The following is a 13879-nucleotide window of genomic DNA, read 5'->3' on the forward strand; positions in this document are numbered from 1 at the left end:
TTTAAAAAGCCTATAACATTTTGATTGAAATATTATTGAATTTGTATGTCATTTTGGGAAAATTTGACTTCATGATACAGACTTTGTATTCATGAACACAGTGTTCTCCATTTATTTAGATTTTTAATATGTTTTCAATAAAGTTTATAACATTGTCCATAAAAATATTTCATATATTTTTATAGATTTATTCCTAGACATGTTATTTTTGAAATACATTTACAAATGACATCACTTTTAATTATTTTTTCCAATTGTTATTGATCTAGAGAAAGGTAATCACTAGGTGATATTTTCTATTTTGTGTGTGAGAAAAAATCAATGGATGGTTTATGATATCTTGATTACACAAAAAGTAATCAGCTTTTGGTTATTATTATTTTATATATTTATTATTTACCTTAAAAAATAATGTTGAGCTTATTAGATTCTCTTCCATTCCATAGTTATATTCATTAGGCTGAACATCCTACTAATACCAGGTGTCCGAATTTTGTTTTTATCCAGAGTATGTTTCACCAAAAAGTAACACTTCACAGAATATTCTCTTTTCATTTTGTGGGGATAACATGCCTACTTACAACTAAATTCTTATATGGATGTCTGATATGTAGAGACATACAGGACCTAGAACAGATATATTTGAACAGCTATAGTGAATTAACTCATTGGAGTTATGTTTATGTTTATTATAACCTATGTAACAATTTAAGTCAATGTCTCATTTAATTACATTTAGCATAACTTCTCCTTAAGAGGGAGTATATTTGAATTTCACAAGAATATGGGTTTTCTGGTTTGATACTTTTATTGTAGAGAATGAGCAGACCTAGAGGGACATGGCCATTTTTTAAAAATGTAAAGCTTTTCCTTAACCCAAATTTTTTCCATTCTTCAGTTTTTAACAGAGAATTTTTTTTTTAAAGATCCAACTAGTAAATTTTCTAGAGAATGTCAGCTGGCTTGTCTTAATTCACCACTCTCACTTTTACTCCCTATCCTTCCAGGAACACACTAGCAAAGGAAAATAGTCTAGAATCTTTGTGTTGTCTCAACAAACACAGTCAAGAAATAGTATTTGGGGGAATCATTGATGGTTTAAAGTCGGAAGATACACCCAAACTACCTCTATTACTTATGGGCAGGCAACAACAGGAATTAAATAACCAATAACTGTTTCTCTTCCCTAGGCTGCAAGCATTTGGGTCTAGAAGCCTTTGTTCGGACAATTCTGTTTTTATTGGCCAGTTCTTTCATTATTTTTATGTAAACTAATCAACACAAGCCCTAGTCTAGACAGCAGAATCAGTAAGACTCCCTTCTATTTGCTCTGTCTGACATCCATGGGGCTGCCAGGGTGCATCTCTAAAGGATATGTATTAAAACTTCCCATTACATGTATTAGAAATAGGAATAAAGATTAATGAAAATAATAGTTTCTGCCTTTTCATACAATTTTTTGCATCTTTTATTGTTACTGGTTACTATTTTTATTTCTTGTTTCAAGCCCCTTTTATGTAGCATTTACAGAACAGTTACAAACTAGGAAGCTAATGTTACAATAACATATAACCCATATTCTCTAACCCATCAAAGAAAAAAGTTTATCTGCCATCCTTCCCTGCCACCTAATTAATTCTTTCTTAATTCTCCCCTTGATTTCAAAAGGCCTAATCCAGCAAAGGTAAAGGAATTCTAACATGTTTATCTCTTTGCTATCATTCTGTGTTTGATACCCTATTTCATCAGGCAAAGTAGGCGGAGAGAGGGGAAGTGTTACTTATGTTATTTCTCCCAGGCCAGATGAAATAAACTTAGCAGGAGCAGATGTTAAATTGAAGCCTGTGAAAAGTTAACACTATCTTCTCCAGCCGAAACCTTAGGTAGGAAGCCTTGAGAAAATTTCCAGTGGACAAAGAATACCAATGCAATGGTTGATTCTCAGGCTCATTTCTTGCACCTTCTCATGCAGGAAAGCAAAGCAATCAGTGGCTGAACATGGGGGTGAGCAGGAAGTGATTAGCCCTAATGAATACAAGGCTTCAAAATGGGAGCAAGTGCAAACGCTTTTTTGTTCGTTTTTCTACCCAGGAAGACCTAATCTTCCTGGAATAGGAAGGCAGGCTCAAGTTCACTTTAAATACGCAAATGAACAAAATAACAGCAAGAAGAGCAGGACAAATCTAGGGACAAGATTATCCTCAGCATGCCCTGTATTTGAGGACAACATGTTTCAATAGAAAGTGTAATGATGTCCAACAGTGAAAAAAGAAGTGGTAATTATGTAACATGATATAGATGCTAATTATCACTATGATGCCTATTATCCTCTGGTGCAGGGAAAATGGAAGAAACGTCACAGGAGAGGGAGGAGAGCTCAAAACGCTGTCTCTCCACCTGTGTTTTTTTCCCCCCCTCAGGTATGTTTCACCTGTTGCTAAAAAGTCTCCTGACTCCCCCACTTCCTTCCTACCCACCCTCATTCCTACCATGTCTGTCTTTCGTACCTTCAGTTATTGCCTAGTTTAACTCTTTACTCCATTGACCTTTCATGAAACTTCAATTTTTGCCTCCGAGTTCTCTAACAAGTCCCTTTAAGCTCTTCTGTGTTCTCACACTCCACGTTGGTAGGAGAAAAATGATGCACGGGAATATTCTCCAACACGTAATTAAGCCCCACTCGCCTGTATGTATTTTTCTTGGATTATAAATTCACTGGGACTCAACAAGATCTATTTTTACTCTGTCCTATGAATTTAGGACTTTGAGCATGCTCCTGTCTTAAATATTGCATTCTGTTCTCTCTTTTCAGGGTCTTGTAGTCTCATCTTTCTCTTTTCTGTCTCTTTTTACTTAGACCTTGCTTTACCCCCTGAGGAGAAAGCCTTCACAGAATTAGTGAGACATCCCCAGGGGCCAGATCTCTCAAACAGCCTAATGTTTTCCGGTGCCATCCCTCAGCCTGACATGTAATTGTGAATTGTGTCCCCTCACTCCACTACTGCCACCAGGAGGGCACCTGGACAGGAGTTGCTCAGACCAGGTTTCAACTTCACAGATAAAGGCAATTGAAGAAATCCACCTAGTAATACATATGCAGAGTAGAGGCTGAGTCACTCTCCCAGATTCTCCAACACTTAACTTCTCAGCTTGTCTCCCTTTCTCACCAGCCAGTGGAGTAGGAGTTTAGACTCTTGGAATCTAAATAGATTCTTCCCTTTTCTTCCACTTGTAAAAATAAGGAACTGCATTGGAGCAAGGTCTCAAAACACATATCAGCCTCAGGGAATTGCAAATAGAAAACAGAGAATCTTGGCCACTGTGGCGGTTACAGGAGCAAGAGAAATGAGCTTTGTAATTCTCACAAAACTCCTGGTTTCTCTGGGACTGCTGCTTAAGAAAGGTGATTTTGAGGGATTTTTCACTTTCGTATTTTGTTTTCCAGATAATGGGTGCTTTGTTAAGACAGTCTTTACCCCAGCAATTCAGAAATGTCTGTCATCTGAAAATGAAGGCAAACCTTTGTTAGGGTAATTTCATTATTTGTAACCAAACATTCCTCACAAATATTTTAAGACTAGGAAAAGGTTGAGGGATCTCAGCTAGGCATTCAAGAGCTCTTCAAATAATCTTTCCAGTTTCTTCTCCAAATGCTTCTCAAACATTAGTTGAATTTCTTTCCCCATCATCATCTCTTTAATGTTATATATCTTTATCTTTTGTGTTTTCTCACCACTGTCAAAATACTGCTCATTATTCAAAATCAGGTTCTAACCTCATGTACCCAATAATCTTTCCTGATCAGCTCAACTAGATAGAATCTCCCTCTTCTACCATTTGCTTAGAAAGCCTCTGGTTCTTGGTACTTTCTAGTAGCTTCATATAATGCAAAAACCTACAAATTTTGGAGTGCCTGTAACATGGGGATTTCTAGGCCCTATTCCCATGAATTTCTGACTCAGAAAATCTGGGATGGGACCTAAGCATATACATTTTAGCAAACATACTAAATGTATCAGATACAGATCACGCATGTACCATATTTTGAGAAGTTTCAACATATTGTTACTTTCCTAAGTATGTATGTTTTATTTCCCCTGTTCGATTATCTGCTGTTAAAGGGAAGTAGATGTATCTTATACTGCTATTTATTTCACACAGTATCTTAAATTTAAATACTATTAAGAGTACTAATTTGTGTCTTTCCCCTAAGACTGTAAAATCAATTTTTTATACTAAGTACAATATTAAGAGGGTTGATTTATTAAGTTATTCAAAAGAGAAAAATAAAGATAATAGCAACACTGGATATTTTTGTAATAGGAACAGGGTAAGAGGATGGTACAAACCAATGATTATAATTAAATATTGATTTACTTGGGGTCAGCTACTCTCCTAATATTTTGGTACACTTCCTTTTAGGGGACACCTAGGATACTTTATTTTCTAAACGTCACTCCTATGGTAAAAGTGAGTACTGAAAACGGAAGCCTAAAAATTATAAGGATGCCGTAGGACATCTTGTTGAAGGAAACCAATTTTCCTGGTGAGAAACTCGGTTTCATTTTTTATTTTATAAATGTTGGCTTAATACTGATTATGTGTCATGGAAAAGCCCCACAACATTCGCTCCATCAAATGTTGTGGAAATCATCCTGCTCATATTATACCTCTAAGCACTTCACCAAAATGTAATAATTTCCTGATAAGAGAAACTTCTCCCCATCTTCATTTTTGTCCAGTTCAGAGAGCGCTGTGCTTGTTCTCACATTCAACACTAGAGGCAGTGAATCCGCCTGACTTTCTTTCACTGGTAGTGGAGTTGAGAGGCTGGTGATGTGAAGCAAGAGCTCTGGAATCTCTGCCCCCGGGACCACTGGTTCCGGCTTCATGGGTGTCAATGGAGGCAAACCATCTCTGTGATTCAGATAGGAAAAGAGTCCAAATTGCTGACTTAAAGAACCAGAAAATCCCATTTCCGGAAGGTTCAATGAATATGTTTCCCTGATCTGGAAAGAATTGTGTAGATGACTCTATAAAAACAGCTGTAAATTCTCTTCTAAGAAAGATGGCCCACAGCCTCCCTGAAGCCAATGGAGGCTTTTATGTCTACTCTGGTACCTAGACTCTTTCTCTCAGGAATTAATTGCCACACGTGTAGTGCTTTCCTGCAGAAAGCTATTACAGTGCACTCCAGAGATGTGGGCTACTGCAAGGATTTAAAAATCGATTTTAATTTTCATCCCTTCTACAAATAAACAGCCAACAAGAGGCATTTTACAAACAACACGTCTGCTCAGGTCTCTGATGTCCCATCTCTGGAGATTAGCTGCTTTGACTTGAAATTCCTTGAGCAGAGCAAAGATGCTCTTTTGAGAGGTCTGGCTGACTGCTACACCTTCCCAGTTTCCTGTCTCTTATCATGGCTTTGTTCTCACACTGCATCTTAAAAGAGTGGAGGTCTACCTACTCTACTTTGGGTCAGATTAGACCTTGTATTGCTTCCCTTGGAGAGGGCCTCACTTTGATTTTGTCAGACTTCTTAGGCTTCACAGGAAAGTTTCAGCCACCTTCCTTGCAGATTGCCTAAGGCCTTATATCCCTGATACCATCTCCAGGTTGAAAGTATGGTGATAAAAGTCATTGTTTTACATAGAAGAGGTTAGTTGAGACATAAGAGTTTCTTTTCCCAAGATTGATGCTCCATAGAGGTGATTTTCTCTTTCTTTATTCTCATTCCTTTCCTTCATCCCATTTTCTTTAATTCTTTTTTCCTTTCTCACTCCTTCCATCCCCTCCCCCCATACCCCTCCCTCTTTATCTTTCTTCTTTTTGTCTTTCTCTCTTCCTTTCTCCCTCCCTCTCTCTCTCCTTTCCTTCCTGAAATTTGAGACAAAGATCTGTATCTCACTTAAGAAACCAGACTTACTCCCTTAATTCTTCAGTTTTCTAAACACATGTAATTTCTATTTCCCTTCTCATATACCCAGTTCCCCTGCCCCACATGTCTAGTATCTATTTTTCCCTAAGAGTATCATTTGGTTGTGCTTTTTCATTCCCCCCAAATGATTGTTCTAAGTTAAGCCTAAGTTTTATTGCCACTGATTGGGTTAGAAATGCACATGTGACAAAAATAGAAACATCATTTGACCTGGGAATTCCACTCCTAGGAATTTACCCAAAGAAAACAGCTTCTCAGATTCAAAAAGACATATGCACCCCTATGTTTATCACAGCACTTTTTACAATAACCAAGATATGGAAACAACCTAAGTGTCCATCAGTAGATGAATGGATAAAGAAGACGTGGTACATATACACAATGGAATACTATTCAGCCAAAAGAAAGAAACAAATCCTACCATTTGCAACAACATGGATGGAGCTAGAGGGTATTGTGCTCAGTGAAATAAGTTAGGCAGAGAAAGACAAATGCCAAATGATTACCCTCACTTGTGGAGTATAACAATGAAGCAAAATTGAAGGAACAAAACAGCAGCAGATTCACAGACTCCAAGAAGGGACTAGTGGTTACCAAAGGGGAGAGGTGGGGGAGGGCAGGTGGGGAGGGCAGGAAAAGGGGATTGAGGGATATCATGATTGGTGCACATGGTGTGTGTGGGGTCACGGGGAAGACAGTGTGGCTCAGAGAAGACAAATAGGGACTCTGTGGCATTTTACTACACTGATGGACAGTGACTGCAGTGGGGTATGGGGAGGTCTCCATAATAAGGCTGAATGTAATGACAACATTGTTTTTCTTGTGAAACTTTCATAAGAGTGTGTATCAATATCTTAATTTAAAAAAAAAAGAAATGCCCATGTGACCTAATACTGGCCGATGAGACTTGAGCAGTCCAATGGGGGCTTCTGGGAAAAACAATTTTGCAGAATCTTTTTTTTTCACCTAGTTATCTATCAAATAATTTCACATTGTTAGTCTTCATAGTTTGTATTTATAAAACATTTTTATTTTTGTAGGAAGAGTAGCTAATTTGCTTACTTATTGAAAGACTGAGCAATGAAAGGAGCCATTTAATTATTTCTACATTTTAATCATTATAAGTATTTTTAGAAATAGTCACTTCCTTCTTTGAATACATTTTTTTTCTTAAAATATTATTTAAATTATATTCCCAGAAGTGGAATTGCTAGGTCTAAACTAGACAATTTTAAGTTTCTTGGTTTCTAAAGTGCTTATATTCACTTCAACTGTCATTGGCAGTTGAGAAATTTTCAATCTGTCCACAGCTTTGAAAGCACCAGGCATTACCCGTTTTTGCTAATGTGTTTGAATTTGCTTTTCTTTGATTCCAGGCAAGTTGGAACATATTTTCTCTCATATTTGTTAGTTGTATTTCTCTTTGGACACTTCTCATCTATTTCTTGTCTGTCAATTATCTACTGGGTCTTATTTTTCTTAAATATTTGGGAGCTTTTCATATAACTTCTTTATTGGCCCTTGCCTTAGTTGCTGAAAATATTATATACTTTCCCATTTGGGAAACCTTTTTTCGACTGCAGAAGTTTATAACTTTAATGTCATCAAATTTGTTCATTCTTCTTTTATGATTTCTTGTACTGTTTTTCAGTCCTCTCTCAAATCCCCCAAATCCAGTGAATATTAAATTCCCCATCTGGTTTTCCTAACATTGTATGCCCTTATCTAATTATTTTATCCACCTGGAATTACTTTTGACCAATATTCAGATTTGTAAGTCTTGATTTTTTTTTTCCAAAATGCTGACTAGCCATTCAACTACCATTTCCTGAATAATCCTTTGCTTGCCTGCTGCTTTGAAAAAATATAAATTTTATATATAATAAAGTCTGTTGGAAGGACTCCCTTCTGCTCCATTTAGCTTTCCTTTGTAGTTTGCAAGACCCTTTAACATACATTATCTCATTTCATCCTTCCTACCAAACACTGATTGCCTGGTTCACCCCCTGCTGCTCCCCCTGCAATGGGAACATCAAACAAGCTGACTTGTCCCATCTCCTTCTTATAAATGGAAAACAAAGCCCTGAAAGGTGAAGCCACTTATTAACCAGCCCTCCCAGCTATTTCATACTGGGGGGAAATGGAAAATTTCAGTCTTCACTAGTTCTAGGCACTGGGACGCCTCGTGCCCACACTGGAAAAAACATCGGTTAAACCAATTGTTTTGACTTGAGGATCGTCGGTGAGACTCCTTTTGGGCGGCCCAAACTATGAACCATTTTGCACACACATGCTGGCCTCAGAACACTCTGGAAGCTTGTGCTCTTAGCAGAGGGGATACAAGCGGTGGGTGCAGAAGCAGCTGTCCGCATCTGCGCCCCGCAGCCTGCGTACATTTGGCACTGACTGAGCACTCTGCTTTCTGTCAGAGCATTTGTGCGGTGACACATATTCTCCGGTGATTAGATTAACGCTGGCAAAGCCAATATGAAAAACCCACACAGATTACCACTGTCACCCGCAGTAATTACATTTATTCATTTCCATTTAGCCAAGTTTTTACAAGCCGAGCAAGGGGCCAAATAAGCAATAAACACAGAGGCAAGAAATTAAAATGCTGATCTGTTTCTTGTGAAAACAATCAAACTATCATCTTTCTTTAGGCACCTCATTCATCATCGGATAGGGCCACACTGGTGAAATGGAGGTGGGGGGCCTAATGTTATTACATGTAAATTCACTAACATGAAATTACTGCCCCTGATGTGATTTTACTAATAAATTAGTTCATTTCTACCTTTTCGCTAGAGACTTTAGGGACCGTGGAGAATTGTACATGTGCCTTGTAATCTTGCCTGCTTTATTTCAGGCTGGCTAGCTGTTAAATTTGGATTTCTTTTCACTCCCTCCCATCTGATTCTTTCGTTTCCTTGCTATGCCTTATTGGATAAACATGCCATGCAATTTGTCGTCTTCACATGTAGTTTGAAAATAAGCAGCTTAAGGACAAATTCTCTTTCGCAGGCAATGAGAACAGCATTGGGAAACGTTATGAATATAATGGCTCTCGCGACTACTAGGCAGCTATTATTAATTCATTGTTGGGTGTGGTGGTTTTTCTCATTTCTGTATAAATTTTCAATTTGAAAACAGAACTGAACCAAACTATAAACTATTGGTTTAGCTAACAGTCAAGTAGCTGTTGAAGCAAGGAAAAATCTGCAAGTAGCTCCCTTGACTTGCTCACGCCTCTGCTGTCTTCACAGCAAAGAGAACACAGTGGAAGGGCAGCCAATGGTTCACAGAAGACAGATGTGGGTTCTCCTTGGATCCTCCCTCCCTGGGACTGGCACGCTGGTGCTTCCCTTGCTTATTCTTAATGGCCCATGTCTGGATATAGAATATTTCATTTATTTTCTAAGATTTCATCTGCTCTGCTGTGTATCCCCAACCCAACATCACAATTCATTTTTGCAAGATTACAAATGGTTTCTAGGAAAATGACTTTGATGCTTCCAATAGTGCTGCTGAGACAACTGGAGAGAGAGGGAGAGAGACACGTCTTTGGTGCAAGCCCCTCTCCCTCCCCAGGACTCTGCCTTCTGCCCCCAAATGGAGATTCTGTGAGATATGGCTCAATTTTAAGCCTCAGGGAAACATAAAATATGCACAATAGTATATTCATGCTTTGTACAGCCAAAAATGTGTTAAAAAAGAGTTTCCTTGATGCAGTGGTTCAGTGAAAATCCAAGGCTTAGGAATAGTAGACATTACACATTACATCCATTTCACACATGATCCTTCATCCCCTCCATAGAAATAGCACCAATTTAATTGGTATATTAAGGAATAAACCAATATGAACAGGAAATAAGTAACTTCTATACTCTGATTTGAATATAACTTCATACCATTTGAAATTATATAATGAGGGGAATTATGCATCTAATTTCTTTCCAGAAAAAATATATGAGAGCAAGAACCCGTATGTCTAGAATTGTTAGATAATAGAGAATTCTGGCTGTCTATTTTTTATTAGTGAGTGGAAATATTTGGACTGCCAATTTGAAAATAACTCCATTCAATACATACCTATTGATCAATTACTGAGTACCGAACCCTAAGCTAAATACTGGGCTATGGAGCCAAAGTAAGTCTTGCTTTTCAGGATTTAAGATAAGATCCTTTTTCTTTTTGGGGTCACCACAGTGACCCACATATCATTATACCCCCATAGAACCTTGTACTTTTCTCTCATAACTCTTACTATACAGGTTGCCATTATATTTCACTTGTTGGATTATTTCCTTAATATCTATCTTCCCAGTTAGACTATATTCTCCATTAGAACAGGGACTGTGTCAAGTTTTCTCATCACTGTATCCTCACTGGGAATATACTAAGAGTTAAATAAAGAAATATTGAATAAATGAATGAAAAATGGAATTATATAGCTCTGTTGAAACAGAGAGTGTAGAGTATAGAAATAAGTATTTAAATCAGTATTGTTGCAAGACAAATTGTTTAACAAATATGGCCAGGAATTGTTTATTGAGTGTCTATTATGTGTTAGGTACTCTTCTGAGTGCTGAGGATACAGCAATACATAAGATACACAAAAACTCTTACTTTTGCAGAACTTAACATTTTTAGTGAGTGGGTGAAATAAGGAGGGTGTTTCAAATCTTCAGCAATATTTTGTTATATTTTTACATAAACTCCAATATTACATGTTGAACTTATCTTTCAGAGACAAATAATTTTTTCCATTTCAGCTTTCTTAGTGTAGCATGAGGTACAAAAAATTATGACACACTTATAAATGAAATATATGCTTATGCATGAATATATATGAGACTATATATACCTATATATACATATACATATATATGTTCTCCTAGTTAACAAAAGGCCTTTGCCTGTCACTATAGCATTGAATATGTCCTTCCTTTACCCCATCTCATACTGTCTAATCCCGATTCTTCCACACTAAAGGGTGAGTCCCTTCCTTTGAATTCTAGCTGATACCATTTGCTTGCAAGGTCTTATCACCTGGGATGTGGATAATTACTGTGGCTTGACTATGCATCTCCCTAGGACCCATCCTGGTTACAGGAGTGACTTCACTGCCTGCTGGACATACTGCATCCACTGCTATCCCCTTCTGTTCTCTACCTTCTCTGCTCCCCTTCGCCTCCTAAATTCACTTACACATCAGTGCCCACTTTGTTCACTATCTTCCTTATAAAAGCGTCTCTGACCCAAGCACTGAATAACCTCTCATGATTTGTAGCTTATCTGGCAAATGATCATATTCTGCTTGGGTCAGTCCCACATGACTACTTTGTCATTAACTCTGCTTTTTTTTTGTCTTGGTTTTCTTGCATTTTGTGTTTTCTCTTTCCAATCAGAGTTTGATCTCCTTGGGGAACATATTAGTGTGTTATCATTGGTGCTGCTCTAGAACTGTGTCTATAATAACCACTCAATAAACTGTATTAAAGGGATGAACAGATGGATGAATGAAATCCTGAAGTTTGGGTCTTCCTGAAAATTCCCTGTGGAAATCATCAATGAAACTGACATCATGCCATCTACACCAAGTATCTCATGGTCCTGCCTTACCTTCTCTTTCCTGCTTCAGAACCAAAAATGAAAGGAAGCATGTTATTTGTTAAATTCTCTGAATTCCAATAGGGATGGAATAGGTGAACACACACAGATATAATCACCTGCATGTTAAATCTTCTCTAAACAATAGGGTTTTTTTTTCATGTGTTCTATCCACATTAAATTTCTGATTACTGAATGTTAATGTGTCAAAATTATTATAATAACATAAAACACTAACATTGCTTTAGAAATTACTACCTTCATATTGTGGCAAAATGCACATAAGATAAAGCTGACTATTTTAACCACTTTTAAGTGTACAGCTCTGTGGCATTAGGTAGATTCATAGCTGTGCAGCCATTTTGACAATTCCATTTTGAACTCTTTTCCACTTTACCAGTTCTCCTAAGTCTAAGTTGCACAATTAAGGTTTTTAAAAAAAGGATTGGGAAAGTAAAGCATTTGTCCAGAAGATACATTCTGCTGATGACCCAACCCTTACCTTGGGCTCACTATGCCCACTGCCTGACTGAGAACAAGGGAAGGGATGAGGAACAAAGACTTTTTTCCTCAAAGAAGAATCAACAGGGGATCTGCTGTCTAGAGGCAGAAGAAGTTGGATGCACAATTGGAAGAACCAGCATTTGTTCCTGTTACTTGGATGAGCAGTTGAGGAAGATGAGTAACTGCCAGGAACAAATGAGACCCAGAGAATAAAACACAAAAACTCTGCCCACGACTAGCTTCTAGGGTGGTAGAAAAGCTGACCTGTCCCAAGCATTAAGAACTTACTAAGGAAGATCTGGCCATCATACCATTAAGGATAGAGACGCAATGTGATATCCTGAGTCAATTCTGGCTCTACTTAAAAAGGTAGCCATGCTAGTTTGCAACCTTGAGCATGAAAAGTTGCAGAGACTGATCGATGGGGCTATTTATGAAAGAAATTAAATCCACACGTGTGTGCGTTGTGTGTGTGTACTCCCATATATATGTATTTGGACCCAGCTACATAAAGTAGTTCAATGAAGTTTTGTCAAAAGTAGAAAATTTCTGCTTGCCAACAAGACACTTTGAATAGACTGGATGACATCTGGATATTCTAAGGGTTAGCCAATTAAGCTTCTGTGCTGATAAATTCAAAGGTGTTACTTTTGCTAACTTATGGTTTGTGAGAAAGTGTGATAGGATCAGATTAAACACATGAGCCCTTGGAGAGCTGTGGGCATGTTTGTGCTGTGCGTTGGTCCCTAGATTCCCTCCATTATCAAGGAACATGACATAATTCCTCGATCCTTCTGAAATGTGCTCCAAGTATGAATACCACAATTTCCACAATTTCCCTCCTGACGTGTAGCTTTCTGGGGAAGATCAGTAAATGTATTTCAAACCCACCACATGTATAGTAAGCAAAGGTGTGGTTTAGTGTTGGTTTAATAACAGAGTGTTATCTTGCTCAACAACTGTAATTTCCATGTACTTATTGATTGTAATTTATAACACCATTAGCTTCCTAAACTGCCATTAAGTAATGATGGACTCCGTGGGTAGAGCAGCCCTTTGAAATCAGTTACTGACAAGTTGGCCCCAGAAGCATTTATCAAAAGGGTAATGGATCCCTCGCGGAGTGACAATAAATTAGGTTATGCTCTTATCAAATTAAACAATGGATGAAGGAAAATTAGCTATCAATAAACATCTATAAAACCTTCCCGATTATCCCCAGTCAATTATATCAATTAGAGATCAAACAGGGAACCCCTGCAGTACGTTAAATAGGACTAACCAGAGCCCAAAGAGGCCAAATTGTGTTACAAAATGCAACACCAGGGGCAGCTGCAAAAGAGGTAATCATTACCACCATTGACAAAAGGGCCGCTTTATTAGAATACGGGGTATCGCCTGGAGGCTTGCTTCTAGCTGAAGGACAAAGAGTCTCTAATAAAGGCTTAAAGAAGGAGAGACAGGGGAGAGGAAGAACAGGAGAAAGAAAAGGGAGAGCACACAGTGGGATAAGAAAAGGGACTGTAGGATTATTTGTGTATGTGCCGCCTATCCTTGTGTTGATATAATTCAATTAAACCTTTTGGCTTTTAAAGATGTTTCCCTAGCTTTCTGCAAAATAATGACTTTTGTGGAGGCTGTTATCATGCTTAATAAGACTTAATTATACATACATATATATGCACATATGTGTTTGTAGATAGATATATAGATATATAAATATACATAGGTGGATACGTGGAGCTTTGAATAGCAACATAGGTAGACAAACGTCCACATTCCACTCCACGAGAAAAGAGGTTTAACAGGTTTGTGCTGATT

Source organism: Manis javanica, chromosome 16 (assembly GCF_040802235.1).
Source record: "Manis javanica isolate MJ-LG chromosome 16, MJ_LKY, whole genome shotgun sequence".
Classification (NCBI taxonomy): domain Eukaryota; kingdom Metazoa; phylum Chordata; class Mammalia; order Pholidota; family Manidae; genus Manis; species Manis javanica.